Source organism: Caretta caretta, chromosome 6, assembly GCF_965140235.1.
Source record: "Caretta caretta isolate rCarCar2 chromosome 6, rCarCar1.hap1, whole genome shotgun sequence".
Lineage (NCBI taxonomy): Eukaryota > Metazoa > Chordata > Testudines > Cheloniidae > Caretta > Caretta caretta.
The window spans coordinates 51,729,387-51,743,231 of NC_134211.1; the positions used below are offsets into that span (position 1 = coordinate 51,729,387).

Consider the following 13,845-nt stretch of genomic DNA (forward strand, 5'->3'; position numbering starts at 1 on the left):
ACTTCTGTTGGTGAGAGAGACAAGCTTTCGAGATCCCTCACCAACAGAAGTTGATCCAATATAAGATATTACTTCATTCAGCTTGTATCAGTAATATTCTGGGACCAATACAGCTACAACACTGCATGCAAACTCCCATGTAGCCTGGAACTGGTACTGTCCACTCCTTTCCACTCCATGAGTTTGGTGTGCAAGTACAATGGGTCAAATGCTCCTCAGAGGTAATTCACTGTGCACTGGTGCCGTCCCATAGATTTCAATGCAATTACAAATAAGGTCTAAAACAGAGAAAAATTGACTAACTTATAGCAATATATTAATACCCATATAATCCCTCTCCTTGTACTAAACTATGTATGTGTCTTAGTGTGATTTTGTAGAGCTTCCATCTGAGGATCTTAAATAACATTACAAACGAAAGGATCTGAATCTGTTGTCACACTGCTTTGACACAAGTATAACTCCACTGACTTCAACTGAGTCACTTCTGGTTTACACCAGTTTGAGATGAGATTTAGGTTTATTTATGTATGTGTTTATATGATACTGATTTCCATAGTATCTTTGTGCCTCACAAACATTCATAGGGAACTGAGGCACAGAAAGATGAAATGAGATGAATAGAACACAGGTCTCCTGTATCACATTGCAGAGTTAACCTCTACACCACACTGTTATGTGAAAATTTCAAGTTAAACAAAGTAAAAGAGCCCTCATTATTTCATGCACCAAGCTCAAATGTAATAACTGCCAATTCATTGATTTTTTACACCACCTTATTGCTAGAAGGAAACAAAACTTGATTACTATTCAGATGGTGTCCTCCAATCAAAACTGATGCTAGCAACTGATATCCATTTTAATACTAGATTACCAGCATCCAAGACTTTTGGCTTGTACACTATGAGCCTCTGAAACAGATGCTAAAACCCCCTTCCTTCTATGTATGCTGTATCCTTATGATGATACCCCATTGTATTGCTCTGGGAACAGTTTCCATACCTAGAGGTCTCGCTCTCATGTTTTCCTAGCAGTCACAGAAAAATAAAAAGATGCAATATTCCAGCTCCTGCCAGCTGTTTCCATCTGCCTCAAGAAATAACCTTGCAGGCAGAATCCAAAAACTGAATGACAGCAGCCTCAGCTGGCAGAAGGTGACCTATTTAAGTGCCATTTCATCCTGAAATAACTTCAAAAGATTTTCCCGTATCAGGCATTCTTCTTTACCCACCCACTTATCGAAACACTGCTCTTCATGACTCTGAACAAAGGCAGGAGGCTAATAGACTGCTAACCCGTTGCTACCCAAACTCTAAGGGCACTGTTCTGATCTCATGGACATCATGTGAGAAGAGAATCAGGCTGTAAGCCGCAAACTGAGACCCACACAGAACAGGTTCATAGATTTGTAGAGTTTAAGGACACAAGGGACCAACTGTGATCTCTAGTCTGACCTTCTGTTTATCACAGGCCATAGGATTTTACCCAGTGACTTCTTCATCATGCCTAAAAAGTTGTGGTTGAACTTGCCATGTCTTTTAGAAAGACTTCCTTTCTTTCACCTTCCTTCTTCTGAAACAAAAATGTGAGGTGAGAAATGAAGAGTGTGTTTATTTGGCATGTGGGTGGGAGTAGTAGCGTACAAAAATCCCACTACAGTGTCCATTGAAAACAGAATTATATTCATTAATAAGTGACACTAGTGCTGCAGGCTTCATGGACTGGGTTAATGTCTAAAGGTTAGATGCCAGATTCTGATTTTACAGAAGCTTCATATTGCTGTAACTTCACTGGCTTGAAGTAAATGGAGTTACTCCCAATTTACACTAGTCTGGATGGATTTACCCATAAATTCCAGTGAGATTCACGCTCAAATCACCAGGCACTTTTAGAAAATACGACTGTAGTAGTCTGTTTGATTTCATACAGGAATTACCTCACCATCCTCTGTTATCAGTGAGTTATGGGATCTTATTACCTGTGGAATAATATGTATTAGGTTAGAGTCCTCAAAATCTCTGATCATCCTGATTTTAAATGAAATTTAGTAAACGAAAGACTCTTTCTTTAATTCATCAGGAAAATGTTGCATGTACAATATTATATATGATACTCAAGAAATATCATATACATGAAGCTTACTTTACTGCTGCCTACAGGTATTATCAAGAGCTAAATAACATTAGAATCATATTTTAATGGGGATGCTAAATTCTTCCAGTTGCACAAGGATAAATCTATAGTAAATGCCACTGATTTTAATAAGTACAGGATTCCAAGGGCAACAAGGTCTAACAGTGGATTGGGTGCTGGCTTAGAGGTCAGGTGACCTGCATTCTATTACTGGCTCAGTCACTGATCGGTTGTGTGACCTTGGGCAAATCACTTCACCTCTCTGTGCCTTGGTTTCCCCTCTCACCCTTTGTCTGTTTTGTTTATTTAGACGGTAAATTCTTTGTGGCAGTATTTGTTTTTACAGTGTCTAGCATAATGGGTCCTTGATCTTGTCTGGGACTCCTAACTGTAACATAATACAAATAATAATGCTGTCATAAATCTCTAAATGGTTCACATCACCCTTCAGAACATTTATATGCATTCCTTCCACTTGTGTGAATAGGGATTTATATGTAAGTCTTTTCTTCATTAAAAGGAAAACAGATTCTCCCTCCCTGACTCAAGAAAAAACACCAACATGGAAAGAAGATAACCACTGGCACTAGTATAGAAATTGCCATGTTGTTATGAGAGTCACATTTACCTTCCTTGACCCTTTTAGTGAGGCTAGTTGCAGAACTTGGAATAGCAACAAAACCTCTGAGACGCTATTCATACAGAACAGTGGTAAAGAAGTATGTCCCAAGGCTGACATTAGTCAAAGTCACTTGCAGTGAACAACTTCTGTCTCATCATTTAGAATCTCAAAACTCTAGACAGTATAATTGGACACCCTGCTAATGCAGGTAGAATTCTCCATTATCTTCCAGTCTTAATTCTGGGGTCTGTCAAAAAAGAATACTGCCAGTTAATTAGCAATTTAAAAGTTATTGTTCTTAAAGGGGATATTTATTTGAAAAAAAAAGTTATCTATTTTGCTAAAATTAAATTAAATTCCACTTAAAAGAAGATTGAAATAAAGAAAATGTAATAAATAAACTTGTACTATATTTTTATCATTAGTATCACTTAATTTATGTTTTAGAATACTCTAAGAACATTATAATTAAGGTTTAGCTGGCTTTTCCATTAATTAAATTAAATTAGGCTTGAGCTTGAGCTTGTTATTCACATCAGCCCAAATGTGAATTATTTTTAATATGATTAAATATTATTATTTATTAGAATTTTTCTAAAGTGTTTAAATCTATTAACTTAAAAAGAGAATATCAGTATAACATAGACATATATTTAGATGCTTTTAATGTTAACTGTAGGTAACATGGCTTAACGTTAAAAAAATAAACTGAGCTAAATAAGTTTAATATACTGGGTTTGTAACATAAAAGGTATTTAAAATAGTAGAGACATTTAGGCCCTAAGCCAACACAGCACTTAAACATATGTTTAACTGTAAGCACCTGAATAGTCCAGTGAAGTCAGTGGGACAACTTACATGTTTAAAGTTAAGTATATGCATTTGTTAGAAAATCATTCTTGGAACAATCCTGATGTCTGTGATTCAGTATTTGCTACTCAGAAGTATTTGCTGAAAAGGTATCAACCATAAATATTGTGATCACCTGTATGTAAACAAAGGTTGGGCGAAAATCTGGCCTCATTGAAATCAATGGGAGTTTTGTCACTGACACAAGGATTTCACCTTTTGTGTCTTGCCACAGTCACACAGAGAGAAAGCATAACACAGGTAGATAGTGCAGAGTTGGAAATAGAGTGACAGAGTCTTGATTCCCAGTCCTCTGCCCTAGCCAATGTCTCATTATAGGTACTGAAGTAAAAACAAAATAATCAAGGCTAGTACTTCATTCTGAAAACAATCTTCTGATATGCCACATTCTGTGCAATTGTACAGCTATTTCCAGACTGCATGCCTAAACTAAGCTTTGTTGTTCTCCTACTAGTCAAATCATTTGGAGTAACTGTAGCAATGCAATAACTGGTATAATTAAAAGTTAAATATGGAAATACTTTGGTTGAGTTTTTTTCTCCTGCAGTCTTTCATAAAACAGAACCACTGAAGTGTCTTTGGATTGTGCCACCTGAGGAGGACCCTGAGGAGACATTCTTCAGTTTGTAACAGGAATGAGTTACATATGTTTACAGCACTGTTTCTCATTCTTGCTGTGATTGTTGCCAAGGAATGGATTAATGTTGTGCAATTTTCACTATAGCAATGTTGCTGTAATTCACAAGATGTGAAATATATGACCCTTCGGTTCAAGGGAAAGAAGCTTTAGGTTAAAAGAAATTAAATAAATACAACATTTTCTAGTGTCTATGGGCCTGATTCTTCATTACCTTACACTTTTTGTCATTATTTACACCAGTACACAAGGAAAAAAGCTACCATTCTGATAAGGTAGCTTCTGTTTTACACAATGTTAACACTTAACAGGGATTTTACACTTACTTTGCACAAGTATAAGTGACAACACAAAATGAGGGCCGTGCAAAATCAGGTGCAAAGACTGCTTCGCTTCCCTATTACTCCAGTTTTACACTAGTATTATTGAAATAAGTGGCGTTACACTAGCATAAAACTAGTTTAATATTGGATACTAAGACTTTTAAATTTGAATTCTCCTGGTGTCTGCTTTCAATTGATTATTTGCCTCATCTATGCTTTCTCCCTTTCTCTCTTTCTGTACATATAAAATCCACTGTAGCTTTCAAAACAAAGGACTTAATCTATGTATCACCAACGAATTTTATATGTTGTTTTTTGTGACACAAATAAAAAGCAATGGGAAACAATGGAGTGGCAACCCATTCTTTCTGCAAATTTCGAATCCAGACCATTTTGTATACATCAGCAGCAGGGGATGGATCAACTTGATCCTTCACCTGAGACTTAGGTGAATCTTTGAGCTAAGTAAGGGGTACAGGATTAGATCCAAGTTCGAATAAAATGAGAACCATCTTAAATTTTTGCCCTAAGCACAAACTGAATTGACCATTTTTTTCAGTTTGAAAAAAATTGAACTTTTTTAAAATTTGTTTTTCCCCAAATTTCCCACTCTTGGATCTAGGTTGGGATCATAAGCAGAAGAGCAAAAATACTGCAAAAAGACTGTTCTCATGAGACTCCCAGTTCAATTTTGCAGCCCCAAATCATTTGGATAGTTCAGATAAGCATCAGAATGTTTGGATTCCTGTCCCAACAGAATAGGGTCTGTAGTATTAGCATTTAGATTGCCTGGTCATCCAGTGTCAAGTCGTACTACCATGGAACACAAATGCTAAGCTTCCACAGACTTAATGGGAGGAGATAATTCCATTATTACCCAATGCTAGTGAACAGCGTGACTGGTAACTAAGGGTATGTCTACATAGCAAAGACCCTCCCACCCTGCAGGGCCCTAGAGCCCAGGCTCCAGCTTGGAATTCTACACAGCAATGGAATGTCCCTGCAGCCTGCGCACCTGTGAGCCCAAGTCAGCTGGCATGGGCCAGCTGCAGGTTTTTCTTTGCTGTGTAGACATAACCTAAGGGACTGATCCAAAGCCCATTGAAATCAATGGAAAACCTTGTATGGACTTTAGTGGATGTTGGATCAGGCCTTAATAAAGGACCATATCTTGCCCCATAGGTCTGCATGCACAGGGATTCTTCCTTCATGTGGATGTGCCCCAATCCATAGACCCATGAAGTCTATGTGTAAGGAGGGATGAACAAAGGGTAAGGGGGATTGAGTCTGATCTAGAGCAGACGCAGATCTGCATCATCCACCGTGACAACCTCTGAGGGTTCCTCCTATATGTACTCCTCCCACAAGTTTTCATGCAGTGGTGTGAACTGACCTGGGGATACATCTGCTTTTAACAAACTGTGATGCATTTCAAATAATAGTTCATAATAAATCATCATCATTACATTTCTTCCCACGTTACAAACCCCATTTTGATCCCAACGCCGAAAAGGATTGTGATTAATCTATAAACCTTGAAAAAGATTTATCAGCTAAATGGTCATACAATGATTCTTGCAATTTACTGCAGATAATCTTGTAGTCAAGAAAAATTAGGGCACAAAGCTTTACACAGCTTGGCAATGTCAGTGGATATATTATTAGGAGACTGCATGCAGTAAAACAATATTTCACAGAGGTGATTTACAGAAACTTGTAATTTGGATTTCTTTCTCCCTGTCTATAATTACTACAGTCCTTTAACCTCTGTTATTCCCCACAAAGCCAAGGATATATATTTTCTAGCTGTTGTTAACATTTAATACTTGTCCCGAAATAACTAACACCGAGCAACAATGCAAGACAGGGTGTTTATTTGTGAAGTTTCAGAGTAGCAGCTGTGTTAGTCTGTATTCATACAAAAAAAAGGAGTACTTGTGGCACCTTAGAGACTAACCAATTTATTTGAGCATAAGCTTTCGTGAGCTACAGCTCACTTCATCGGATGCTATTACCAGCAGGAGAGTGGGGTGGGGGGAGAGAAAACCTTTTGAAGTGATAAACACCCATTTTTTCATGGTCTATGTGTATAAAAATATCCTCACTGCATTTTCCACTTTGATGCATCTGATGAAGTAAGCTGTAGCTCACGAAAGCTTATGCTCAAATAAATTGGTTAGTCTCTAAGGTGAATAAATTGGTTAGTCTCTAAGGTGCCACAAGTACTCCTTTTCTATGTGTGAAGTGTTTGTCATCAGAGCAATAGGTAGAAATTTATGGTTAGGCTTTTGGAATTGATTTTATATTACATATATGAGAGAGAGAAAGAAAGAGAGAGAGAGAGAACATGAGAAGGTAGGAAAGCCATGGAGCTATTTTGTCTTTAAGGAATAATCCTGTGTGGGAAGGCAGGGCCACTGTGTCACACCACCCCAGGAATCTCTCAGAGACATTGGGGGAATTCATCTCTGCCCTGTATGCGCTGGTGAAAAGGGGCCATGAAGCAGCTGTTGGTCTCCAAGAAATATTCCCTGCACAGGGGGCATGCTGGGATGGAGTGGACATTGAAAGGATTTTACTCTACTCTTCTGCAGTGGTGCAACTCCCTGTGGAGAGTTTTGCAGTTGGGGTGATATTTAGGGCAGCTTTCCAGGCTCCTTTAATCTGTGCTGGCAGCCAAACTGCCTTGGAATAGGGAGGTGCACTGTCTCCCTTCTCAGTCCCTTTGCCAGTCTCAGCACCAGTAGAGGGAAATATCTGGCCCATTGTACCACATGGATTCTGATCTCAGTCTCTTTTTTTAGCAGTGGAATGTCACTGACTTCAGTGGGGTTTCTCCAGTACAAATGAGAGGAGAGTCTGGTCCAACACCTCTAGAGGCACAGGGGGAGCAGGGATATAGAGTCTGTCTTTGATATGGGTCAGTATGTAGTAGTAGGATTTTATGTTTGTATTTTGTATAATTTAGAATGAAGGAGAAAGAATAACAATGTAGCATGCATTAAATGTGTTGATGTATGATTTAATCATTTCCTGCCAGCCACCCTTTCTGAAAGCAGAAAGGAATGGCCTAGCATGCCACTGGTAAAGATGTGTCAGCCAGAATCTTTTGTCTGATGCTGATTTCAAGGCAGTAACAGAACTTTAGAGTCACCACTTTGTTGTAGGTTTAGCATTTTTGAAATAAGTAAGAGAATGCAATTATTGTTTTTTCCTGCATTGCAATTTGATGTTCCTGTTCAAATGCTCTGTGTAAATCAATCCTGTTCTGTGTGTGAATGAGGAATGTGTGTGTTAGGAGATAAGTGTGAAGACCATCACCGGACCAGAAGTTCTAAGGGGGAATCGCGGATGGATGTAAAGGCGCCAGGAGATTGCAACACGCCCCTATTGAGATGTCAGAGGAGGGCAGATTGACGACTCTAAAATCTGTGGCAGGCACCCATCAATGGGGACAAGATAGTTGTAGTCAAAACTAGCATGGGGCATGACCCTGAGAGACTGATGAAAGAACAAGATAAAGGATGAGAAAACCAAACACTCTTCAAATGGCAATTGATTACAGCATGACGGTGCAAAACTCATCAGTCCCGGTGAAGGAAGATCACTATATAAACAGGGTGTTTTTCCATTAAACTTTGGGTTTGTCCTTCCAAGACTTTCCCAGAGCATCAAGTCGCAACCGACAGAACCTAGCTCCTACCTACCCGTGATCAACCTAGCTGGCCACTAGATTGATCCGGACTCTGGGCTGGTAACCATAACATCAACTGTGTGTGTGTGTGTGTGTGAGATTGAATGTATATGCTAATTGTTGTATTTCCAATTAATATGGTGTATTGCCTTTTGCCCTGAAAAAGATCCTGTGTGCTTCTTATAACAAGTATATGGTCTCCCCCAACCCCCAGGGAAGTCTAACAAAAGATGCAGCACCAGACAAGGACAGAAGCTGTGCTCTCTGACTTCAAGGACTCCAATTATGCCCCACCATAGTGCGGGGTGTAAGGGAGGAAGATTCCTCATGCCCTGTCTCGTCCCTCTGAATGCTTGCAGAGGGCAAGACGTAGTTAAGCTTGTAATTGTTTAAATAAAAGTTTAAGTTACAATAAAATTAACTAGGAAACCCCAGCAGTATAACTAACCAGGTGTCTGACGAGCTAGAAAAATGACTTTCTGTTGCAGTAGTAGGCGGAGAAATACAAAGCAAACCCATGGGTGTATTTAACATAAATAATATCATGGCAGCTAGTACAGAAGAAAAACAAAACAAAACATATGGATAAGCAAATAAAATAGAGTTGGCATATGCTTTATAAAACTGACTTTATTTCTTAGTGTGAAAATACTTAGCATCCTGATCCACAAATGCTAACTCTTATGAGCAGTCCTGACTCATTTGCCTAATCCAATATTTGTTACTTATTCTAAAAATATTCAGTGGATGGGGAGTTCAGGCATATATATTAACACCAAAAAAGTTTGTATTTCAAGATTCACATTCAGCAAGTGATTGAGTCAGTGTTAATATTCATTATTTGTATTGTGGTTGTGCTGAAAAGCCCCAGTGAAGATAAGGACCTCATTGTGCTAGGTGCTATATAAACACCTAGGTAGACATGGTCTTTGCCACAAAGATCTTATCCACGATGTGGCTAAGCTAATAAATACTAATAAAACAATAAAATTAAATACAATTTTCCTAAAGATTTTCTCTGTACCTACTGGATAAATAGGCACAGCATAGTATTTAATGTACCCAGTTGTATGAAATATTGCCTTAGAACCATCCTGTTACCAAGTAGGTTGTGTTAGTTATCAGATTTCTAATAGATTGCTAAGTGGGAAATAGACGGGTCAGTTCTGGAGTGGGAGGCCTTCAAGGGAAATGTCGGTGCTGCAGAAACGGATGTTTGTTGTTCAGTAGATGTTTAGCCAATGACCAAAATAAAGTCTTTTTACAATAGTGCACTAAAATGTATTATTATGAAAGATTATCATAATTCTTTATTATACCTGCATGTACAAAACATGTACATAAGCCTCTGGGCACATTTACAATTGTTTTAAAAACACACATTAATAATGAACTGCTCAGAATTGGCAGAAGGCAGACAGTCCCCATATTAATCGCCAACAGTCCATAATACTGGCTATTAACCAGATACCGCATATTGATTTAGTAAATGCATAGTCTAAAAATCCTCAAATTTGTATGGATCTAGTGGGGGCTTTTTCCTATTCTTCTGATGTGCTTGTGTTTACAGATCTTACACATGTTTTATAACTATTGAAGATTTATAGCTGAGTATCAGAAATGTCCTTCGCTTTCATGTGGATCTGTGCCTCACACCTTCTCCCCCTGGGATGTGACAACACTGCCTAAAGGGAAAAACATTTGCATGGTAGGCCACCTTTAATTTAATTCCTTAGTCGTCTCACTCTGCACATGGATGATTGCACTTTCCTCTGATTAGAAATCGTCTTTTATTCAAGAAATACCAAAAGAATTACTTTTTGATGCCTGTTTTGGCTGAAATTTCTTTCTTTGTAGTGGAAGAAATAAGACTGGTACTTAAGAAGCTTTGCATTGTGCTGAATTTTATCAGCCTGAATAAGAAAAGGCCGCTATTCCTGGTATACTATAAGTAGACAGATTTATCATGTGTTGGATCCTTGTTGAATATTTGAACACAAAGTCTGACACTGAAGACTTCCACTTTCATCCTCTTCCTAGGGTATCATACACAAATAACTAGTTATTGGTTACTCTAAGCAGTTAAGTATCAGAGGGGTAGCCGTGTTAGTCTGGATCTGTAAAAGCGGCAAAGACTCCTGTGGCACCTTATAGACTAACAGATGTATTGGAGCATAAGCTTTTGTGGGTGAATACATGCATCCGACGAAGCGGGTATTCACCAATGAAAACTTATGCTCCAATACATCTGTTAGTCTATAAGGTGCCACAGGACTCTTTGCTGCTCTAAGTAGTTACTCTGCTGCCAATTGAAGCTGTCATAAATATAAAGGGAAGGGTAAACCCCTTTGAAATCCTTCCTGGCCAGAGGAAAAACTCCTATCACCTGTAAAGGGTTAAGAAGCTAAAGGTAACCTCGCTGACACCTGACCAAAATGACCAATGAGGAGACAAGATACTTTCAAAAGCTGGGAGGAGGGAAAGAAACAAAGGGTCTGTGAGTCTGTCTGTATGCTGTTTCTGCCGGGGATAGACCAGGAATGGAGTCTTAGAACTTTTACAAAAAGAAAAGGAGTACTTGTGGCACCTTAGAGACTAACCAATTTATTTGAGCATGAGCTTTCGTGAGCATCCGATGAAGTGAGCTGTAGCTCACGAAAGCTCATGCTCAAATAAATTGGTTAGTCTCTAAGGTGCCACAAGTACTCCTTTTCTTTTTGCGAATACAGACTGACACGGCTGTTACTCTGAAACTTAGAACTTTTAGTAAGTAATCTAGCTAGGTATGTGTTAGATTATGATTTCTTTAAATGGCTGAGAAAAGAATTGTGCTGAATAGAATAACTATTTCTGTCTGTGTATCTTTTTTGTAACTTCAGGTTTTGCCTAGAGGGGTTCTCTATGTTTTGAATCTAATTACCCTGTAAGGTATCTACCATCCTGATTTTACAGAGGTGATTTCTTTACTTCTATTAAAAGTCTTCTTGTAAGAAAACTGAATGCTTTTTCATTGTTCTCAGATCCAAGGGTTTGGGTCTGTGGTCACCTATGCAAATTGGTGAGGCTTTTTATCCAACATTTCCCAGGAAAGGGGGGGGATGCAAGTGTTGGGAGGATTGTTCATTGTTCTTAAGATCCAAGGGTCTGGGTCTGTAGTCACCTAGGCAAATTGGTGAGGCCTTTTACCAAACCTTGTCCAGGAAGTGGGGTGCAAGGTTTTGGGAAGTATTTTGGGGGGAAAGACGTTTCCAAACAGCTCTTCCCCAGTAACCAGTATTTGTTTGGTGGTGGTAGCGGCCAATCCAAGGACAAAGGGTGGAATATTTTGTACCTTGGGGAAGTTTTGACCTAAGCTGGTAAAGATAAGCTTAGGAGGTTTTTCATGCAGGTCCCTAGTGTTCAGAGTGGGGAAGGAACCTTGACAGAAGCATTAAAAACTTCCTTGCTTTCCTGCATGTTGATATAAAACAGGGTATAGAATCGGTCTTTGGAGAGTCTCTAGAAGGTGGCTGACCAGGTGCTGATTTGCATGGCTTCACTTGTTTGTGTTAACCACGTCTGGCAATCCAATATATGATAAAAATATGGGAGCCCTCAAAGTTTTGAGGTACAATATTTTCCCTTCTTAAAATGGAATTAATAAATAGGAACAATTGAAGTTATTATAAAGAAGTTAGAAAAGCTAACTGGATGGTCCAGTAGAAGGGACCGCAAGATCTACCTTGAGTATGGAGTAACTCTTGACTATGAATAGCAGCTACTCTGGATGAAATTACCAAACAGAGCACGAAGAATAGTCACTTTATTGCATACACAAGGTTAGAAAAGTTAGAACAGCAGTATCACTTGACTTAAGCTAACTTATCTGTGTTAAGAGCTCCATCTAAATAGCTACACAAAATAAGCTTTTTGCAGGGTACAACATGAAGTTCCATTAGTCCCAAAAAAACCCAGAAGACATGCCACATATTCTTGAGTACCATCTACTGGCACCTTATCTATTATCTAACTTTTTACATATGTATGCATCTCTAATTTATATAGCACTTCTGCAACAATCTAATATATTGCACTGGCCTATCAAGTAGGACTGCAGGGCTCACTGGAAAACAATAATTGAGTTTGGTGAAAAAATTCAAGTTGCAGAATTTGGGTTCATTCTGGTGCAGAAGGAAGCCAGAATCTTTTGAATTTTTTTGTAAAAAACAGGGATGGAGAGAGAAAGAAACTCCCCACTACCACAGGAGAATAGCTATTGGTCTGGTGGTTGGGGCGCTAGTCTGGAAGGTCCCCTGATTTGGAGAAGGGACTTGAACTGGGTCTCCCAGATCTCAAGTCAGCTCCCTAATCATTGGACTGTTGGCTACTCTAGGTTCTCTCTCTCTCTCATATATTCCATCCTGGTCCTGAGAAACCTTCCAGAGGAAAATTCCATTGAACCTACCACATTTCTATGAAACATTTCAGTTCCAATGGATAAAGCTTAGTATAGAATTTTTCAGCTAACTCTACTCTCAAGCTAGTATGACATTCCCAATGGGGAAATATGTAAGGACAAATGTGTTTAGAACTGAAATAAAATACAAAGTGGTAAGAAGAGGTCCAGATATTATTAGTGGATATTTTGGGGTTTTTTTTAAGTTATCAATAAAATGAACATTCTAGTTTTGTTCCATATTAGTGTTGCAGACAATAAACAATAAGTCATCAATATAAACCTGTGCAAAGTACTAAACTTAGGAAAGAAAAATCAAATGCAAAAATACAAAATGCCGAGTAACTGGCTCAGCAGTAATATGGCTGAAAAAGAAAAAAGTAATATGGCTGTAAATATCACAAGTTAGATATGAGCTATCTATGTGGTGTAGGTGTGAAAACAACCAATATTCTGGAGTGTATTAACAGGAGTGTTGCATGTAAAGCACAGGATGTAATAGTCCCACTCTGCTTAGCATAGGTGAGGGCTCAGATGGAGTACTGTGTCAGAAAGACATGGATAAATTGGACAAAGTTCAGAGGAGAGCAACCATAATGTTAAAAGGTTTAAAAAAAACTAACCTCTGAGTTAAAAAAATTGGGCATGTTTAATCTTTAGAAAAGAAGATGGAGGGAGGACCTGATTAGAGTCTTCAGGTATGTTTACGACTATTATAAGAAGACAGTGATCAATTGTTCTCCACGTCCCTGAAAGTAGGACAAGAAGTAATTGACTTAATCTGCAGCAAAGGGATTTAAATTAGATCTTAAGATAAACTTTCTAACCAAAAGAATAGTTAAGTACTGGAATAGGCTTGCAAGGGAGGTTGTGGAATCCTCTCAGAGGCTTTTAAGAACAGGTTAGACAAACACCTGTCGGAGATGATCTAAGTGTATGTGGTACTGCCTCAGCCTGGGTAGCTGGACTAGATGACCTTTCAAGGTCCCTTCGCGATGATTCTATAATCTTTGTTCTTTAAGAAGCACATTACACTCTGGAAGGGGTATAATGAAAAAAGCTCTCTGCTTACATAAACATATGCTGACTCACATGGCAAATCAAAGCAGTACAGGCTAGTAAATACGTAGG

General features: G+C 38.6%; 1 long non-coding RNA gene across 2 annotated transcripts in view; it reads left to right on the forward strand.

Annotated features, from left to right (window-relative positions):
- LOC125638396 (uncharacterized) overlaps positions 1-13,845 on the forward strand; it is a 45,567-nt gene that overhangs the window by 16,037 nt on the left and 15,685 nt on the right. The window contains exon 1 of one of the 2 annotated variants that reach the window (XR_012668931.1): positions 9,860-9,987. The exons of the other annotated variant lie outside the window; for it this stretch is intronic. This is a non-coding gene — a long non-coding RNA (uncharacterized LOC125638396). Of the gene's footprint in view, positions 1-9,859; positions 9,988-13,845 lie in introns of those variants that run through there. 2 annotated transcript variants of the gene reach the window in all.